Genomic DNA, 6666 nt, shown 5'->3' on the forward strand with positions numbered 1-6666 from the left:
CCTGGAAATCAAACATGGTTTCTTCTCGCTAGGCTACTGTTGAGTTTGTGTTGATGAAGTTGATATGAAGAAACTGCATTCTGCTCATATTAGGCTAACCAAGCAAAAGTAGATGTTTCTTTGGTTGCAGGCTACTTAGTTATTTGCTGGGAAACTTAAAATGATTTTAGAAATGACCATAGGTGTTTCAGTGTGTTTGGAAATCTGGATCTCAATTCTCATTCACAAGTTTTACTAACAGCTGTTTTGGTTAGTACCAATGAGAAGCATGGTTGTTTGTTTGTTTGTTTGTTTTGTTTTCCTATACATGTGTATTTGATAGAGAACCAATGGAGGAAATCAAGCAGTTTTGCATGTGCTGATTATAAATATGATTGGCAACACAATTGGATTGCATGCTACTGGGAAAACCAGTTGAAACTTTAACTTCAGGAGGAAATTACCCAGAACATTGTTAGATGGTTTGCCATCATTTTATGGCCTACCAATTCAGCTTCTCAGCCAAGCTAGAACTTTCAGTTCGGTGTTGTACCAATGCCAGCTAAGGCTCTAGATTGTGTTCATGGCAAAAATTCAGGGCAAATTCATGCCAAAATTGCAACCTGTATGCCATTCTGAACTGTCAGCTCATCTCTTGTGAGCAGAGTTGTGAAACATATAAAAATCCTGTCTTGCAGATGCAGCTCTCATCTATACAAATAATCTGCTTGCACATACCAACATAACAAACAGCCATAAAAGAGTAAGGGAAAGATATCTCGAATCCAAAATCAAGGTAGTCACTTTTAACTTTTACCAGTCTTGATAGTGTTTGTGGTGGTGAGCAGCAAAGCCCTTCATGTACATACACGTAAATCAGAGCAATGCAGTGTGTTTGAGAGGCTGTTTATGGCAGGCACAGTTGTCCATTTCTCATAAAACAGCTTGAATCAGCAACTCAGGATATGACTGTGTAAAGCTAACAGCTAGGGTTTAGAGGAGAAAACAACTACTGCAAGCAAGGAAGAAAAAGCTGTACTTTCCATCTTCCTGGCTCCAGAGTCTTAAAACATTCTTTCATTCCTGGTTTGAACTCACTGTTATTTCATGGGCTATGAAGGGCATTCACAGAGAATGCAAGAAGTGAGATGTAAGCATGAATGGGGCCTAGTAGAAAGATCTTAGAAGAAAGTCCTGAATTGTATGACAGTATTGTAATCCATCTCTGCTCTTCTCCAAAGTGGTCATACTAGATTCAAGTACTCAGCCAACTGAACAGATATATGCCTGAGCCCAACTTATGTAGACTTCATTAATGTTACAATTAATGAATTCTGTTCATTGCTCTGCTCTGAACAAAATCCAGTCAATTAAGAAAAAAATTAAACCAGGGAGTTCATTCATATTCAGCAAGGAGTATGCTTTATAACATTCTTCTCCTACTAGGGTACTTTGCTTTCTGCCCTTTACATTGCTCCAAGTGGGAAAAAAACATGAGAATTTTTCTCCTCCTGCTTTTTTACCCCAACCTAAGAAATGGGGCAGCATCCCTCCCTCTGCCCTGGGGGGTGCATTACATGCTTGTGCAAGACTGTGCACTGCATGACTGAGATGTCACAGTTCAGTCCTAGCTGCTCATAAGGCAGTGTCTGATGGCAAGATTTGTCTTTATGAGAGCATATCTGTTTTTCACAGAATCTTCAGTTTCCTGTCTGTAAGACATATTAGGTATGTTTTAATGACAACTCCAGACTAGTGGAGGCTAGCGCTAAGTATTTTGCAGCTACGCAGGTTATGCCAAATTCAAAAAAACCCACAAGACTGATGCTGAATGTCAGGTTAGAGGTAGATGTGGTTGGGCCAAGTATTAACTGAAGAAAGTGGATATAGCAGCAGGCCTTTGAATACTAGGGTAAGCTTGGCTTTTACCACAAAAAACAATTTCATTTGGACTCACAGCTAAAAATGTCACTACTGTGTGTGCTCACTTCAGCTCAGAATGAGCTGTCAGCGGAAAATACGATCTTCCAAAATTCCCTTGTGCTTTTTCACCACACAGAATCCTGGAACCCTCAGAGGTGGTGTGGATACACAGAACAATGCAATTTTTATGTAGTCACACAAAGTGCATGACCAAAATGCTTTCTGCATATAAATAATACAGATACAGATGCCCCCCTTTGCTAAGATGTAAGAAGTCAAAAAGTGCAGTTCTGAAATGCTATGGCAAGAAGCTGTGTTTTCAATTTAAAGTGAGAGCTGGGAGAATGTGAAGAATAAATGAACTGGAGAGATTAAGCAAGACTTGGGATAAATATTCTGGTTCAGATGTAAAGGCTTTAGTGACAATGTCAGATGCCTGGGGGCAAGAATGAAACAAGGACAGAAAAGATCAGGGTTAGAAATAGTTTACATAAATGGAAGAAATAGGTCTAGAAGTACAGAAGAGTATAAGTATGAAATAGCAAAGAGTACAAAAAGACCGGTGACAGAAGAACAGATTGAGATTTGAGGACTGAAAGTAGCCAAGCTAATAAGCAACCAACAATGAAGTCGGAAAAGTAGAGATCATTGAAGGAAGGGAATACAGTTGGAGCTGGGTGCTTGGAAGGCTGAATGAGCAAGACAGAAGGAAATGGAAGGGAGATGTTGAGATTTTGAAAGGGAGTGAAATCAAGCAACTCAGCATTTACTATTTGAAAACAAAAGATGAGTGCAAACAAAAGTCATGAATATTGATTTGAAGTGCCCAAATATTAGAAAGGACCAGCATGTTTCAGAATAAGAGCTCATATCTGACCTGATTAATGGAAGCCAACACTGTCTATAAAAAGTGAAAAACAAAATTGCACTTGGAAGCAATCCTGAACTCAGGGTGTTTTGGCCCAAATATTGATGATGTAAGCATTCTCCTTTTTAAAAAAATAAAATAAATTTGTACCTTCAGCAGCTTTACAAACACAGCTATTATATTTAAGTCAGTAGATTGGTACCAGCTTGTGAAAAGCTGGATATAGGTTACCTACCATTTTTATTTTTTTTTCCCTTGAAGGCATTGGTACTTTTGGTTCAGACTGAAGTCAACACAGTAAAACTCTTTTCTTTCCTTGCATGATGGAATAGAAAATCTTGAATCTCTGAATTGTACACGGGTGAATGAGGAAATAAGAGTTTTGTCCAAAGGATGGAGTGTTTCTAAATCTGAGTCTTAATCTTTTCCTAATGGTATGAACCCTTGCTATGATGATTTCTACACAACACCCCTGCAGTCTGATTGTGTGGACACAGAGGTAGATTTCAAAAACCAAGAGCATTTTTTTCAAAATGTATGTATTCAGACTCAGGGTATTTAATCTTTCTGGTGCACAATGCAAGCTGGATAAGTTAATGATGAACAATATAACCTTATGTGAAAGGGTAGTAATAATCTCTCTTTCCTATTCTAGAGGAGAATTCTTGGTAATCCTTGACAGGTTTGTTTTGTTTTGTTATGTGGCAGGAGACATGTTTGGCTTCATCACTCATTTCGTTGTTAGCCAAACTGAAATCCCTTCCAGAGAAAAGACTTAAACTGTAGAATGGTCTCAAATTTTTGAAAGCTGTATCTTGAGCAGTTCCAATACGCATGGTGTTCATGCAAATTACTGCCTTTGCTTCATGTAATGACTGGTCAAGTTCTCTGAAAATACAAAATTCTCTTTTAATAGAAATTTGTATTTCAACTGCTGGAAATTATCCGTAATAGAAGTATCTGGACAGAAATGTGCTTGAATACCTATTACTACAGCACATTTTCATCAGCAACTGAAGCACCAGAGCCTCTTCAAGTGCTAGATAGGAAGATGAGCATGTCTTTTCCTAGAACCAAATGAAACTGATGGACAGCTAGGAATTTCAGGGAAATCTAATTTTGCACTTCAAAGTAATATATGTGATATAAATATAATTACTTGGGGGGGGAGGGGAGGGAGGAGAATGTTGTGTTATATCAAGGTAACATGCTACTAGAAGGAAGAATTCTGATGACAGTTTCTCAAAAAAAGTGACTAGACATTCAGGCAAAACACTATGTCCTTGCTTGTAGCAATTCTCCCAGTCAGCCTATTATGGACTTCATTGACAATTTCCACAGGTTTTCAAAGATTAAGAAATACATAGTTTTTGCTTATGATGGGATATAAAAGCTACCCTTTAAAATACATAATTATATAAGTTATTCCGTACCTTTTAACAGAAAATACTCTTCCTCTTATCCCTGCCCTCCTGTGACCATAGAACATGAAGCTTTGTGTCCGCTCTACGTCATCTGTGATATCTAAGTCATGGGGTGAAAATGAAAAATGGGGCTAAGCAGAAAAGAAAATTTAATGTAGCTAAAACTCCTTTCCTTTCCTCTTTCCTGTCCTTTTTCTTGCCAAAATTGAAACTAATAAGATGAAGCAAACTCAGGTGAAGTGGCTTGCCCAGGGTTACCTGAGATACAACCCTGGTTTTCTGGAACAGTTCATTGCTCTCTACCCTTCACAGTGATGGTTATTTTATCAGAGGCCCCAAGGGTAGGAGAGCTGTGTTTGAAGGCTGCATCAATCCGAAGTAGCTTGAATCTACATTCCAGCAAAGCACCTCAACCACGAAATACTGTGAATTCAGAGAGTTTGGTTTCCAATCCCTGCCTTGAAGGCTGGCCATGCTATTACTGGAGTCAAATACTCAAAAAAAAAAGAAAAAAAAAGCAGATAAGAAGTCAATCTTATTGACCAGCCCAGTTGCCGAAGCAAATGGGGTGTAGTTTCAGCCCTAGAAAATGGGTGAATATTGACAGTTGTTCTCCCACTGGTTTTTAACCAGGAACAGTCTAGTGTAAAATATGTGTACTCGCCTGATAGCAGGGCATGATGTTCTCACTGAGCCCTCTTTCAACTGAAAGCAGAGTCCTGCTTGCCTTCTTTTCTTCTACACGGAGATCTGGCTTTATTGACTGCACATCCAGAGGAAGGCTGGAGCATGCTCCCTCTTCTGCTTCAACCCTCCCAAAAGGGCCTTCAACTGCTGCTTAAGATACACTGTACAAGTTGGAAGGCTTAAGTCCAGAGCCCGTCTAGTTAAGAAAACCTAGAACATAAATTTTCCCCTTCCCAGACAACTGTCATCCATTAGACTATAATGCAGTAAAGCAAGAGAATGTTACGACTGACACTAGTGTTGACCAATGATATTATATTTTTATTATTTGTAAGAGCTGTTCTCACTCCCCTAGGCATCTATCTATACAAAGTTAAATATTCTAGATCCCAAGTAGCAGAAGACACCTAGTATTCCTACACAAACAATGGAGGAGCCTTTGAAGATCCAGTTTTTGTCCAAAGAAATGTTAGTAAATATGTCCAGATGGTTCTAAACTACATGCTCTGTCCCTTTCCCTCATCCTTCACCCACCTCCTGGCTTGGCACCTTAATAAAGTGTGAAGTAATATCTAAAGTAGGCTGCTACTTCTGCACTAGTGAAAGCAGATTAGAGTAGAAATTGGCAAACTCATCGTCTACATGCCTAAAGAATATAAATTACTGGGTAAAAAATGTGGTGATGAGACATGCAGCTATTCAACTAGACATCCAAGTTTTCAGCTGGGTTTCAAAATACCTGATCTTGGTGTGCAAGCTCTGTTTGCATATATTTCTGAGCTTCAGATGCTTGCATTTTGCTAGAGGGTGGCTTTTTCATTCATGTGTAGTCAGATGCCAGTTTCTGCTTTAGTAAAATGAAAAAAAAATTCTGAATATTTTCATTATTGTACCCATCAGTTATTAGAAATGTTTGGTAATGTTCCCATCTTGCTTTAAGAAGGTACCATGAGTACAGCAGTTTATTCATAATTATTCTCCATTGTCAGTTTTGTCCACTAAAACGCTCCTTGTAGATAATGTTTCTCTTATTTAGAAGAAATTAGTAAACTTCCTACTAAGGACCTTGACTCCCTTTAAAGGATGCTTGGAGAGATACAAGTGAAAAATACTAATAACAACTAGACAATACTGGTTTCATGTATTAGAATTTTTTGCTCAAAAATGACCTACTGGTATGTTCTCTGAGATGGTGGTTTCTGCTCTCTGATACTGCTTCATAACCCAGTCAGTAAGCATGAAGAATGCCAATATCAAGCATAAATTTTGGCACAAAGATTCAGCCACATCAGGGAGAAAAGGCAATCCTGAAGACAGTGAAATATTTCATCTTTTATATGAAACAGACATTTTGTTAATGTTACAGAAGGTTTCATTTCTTCATTTACTTGTTTTTAACAACTTTTTCCTTTTGGGTCAAAAAAAAGAAAGTGTAAAATGCCATAAATAAACTACATAATAAGAAGTTTTAAAAGCACAGGAAGTGAAATGTAAATAAATTGGTTTGGTTCCATCTTAACTTTTTATTTATTTATTTATTTTTATAAATTCAGATTGTTTCTCTTTCTGACAGGAAAAATATCTTACTTTCTTCTGCTGTTCCCAACCATTTTAACATCACTGGGAAACTCTTCTATCATACTTCAGGATAATGAAAATATGTGAAGACGTGCAGAAACATGCTTCTATATTCTTTAGAGAATGCCTGCTTTAGAAGATTTAGTGAAGATGAGGCAGTGATACATAATTGCAGCTAATTTCTTTGTTTGACAAGTTTTAGTGTCT

The sequence above is a fragment of the Cygnus olor genome, chromosome 4 (assembly GCF_009769625.2).
Source record: "Cygnus olor isolate bCygOlo1 chromosome 4, bCygOlo1.pri.v2, whole genome shotgun sequence".
Taxonomy (NCBI): domain Eukaryota; kingdom Metazoa; phylum Chordata; class Aves; order Anseriformes; family Anatidae; genus Cygnus; species Cygnus olor.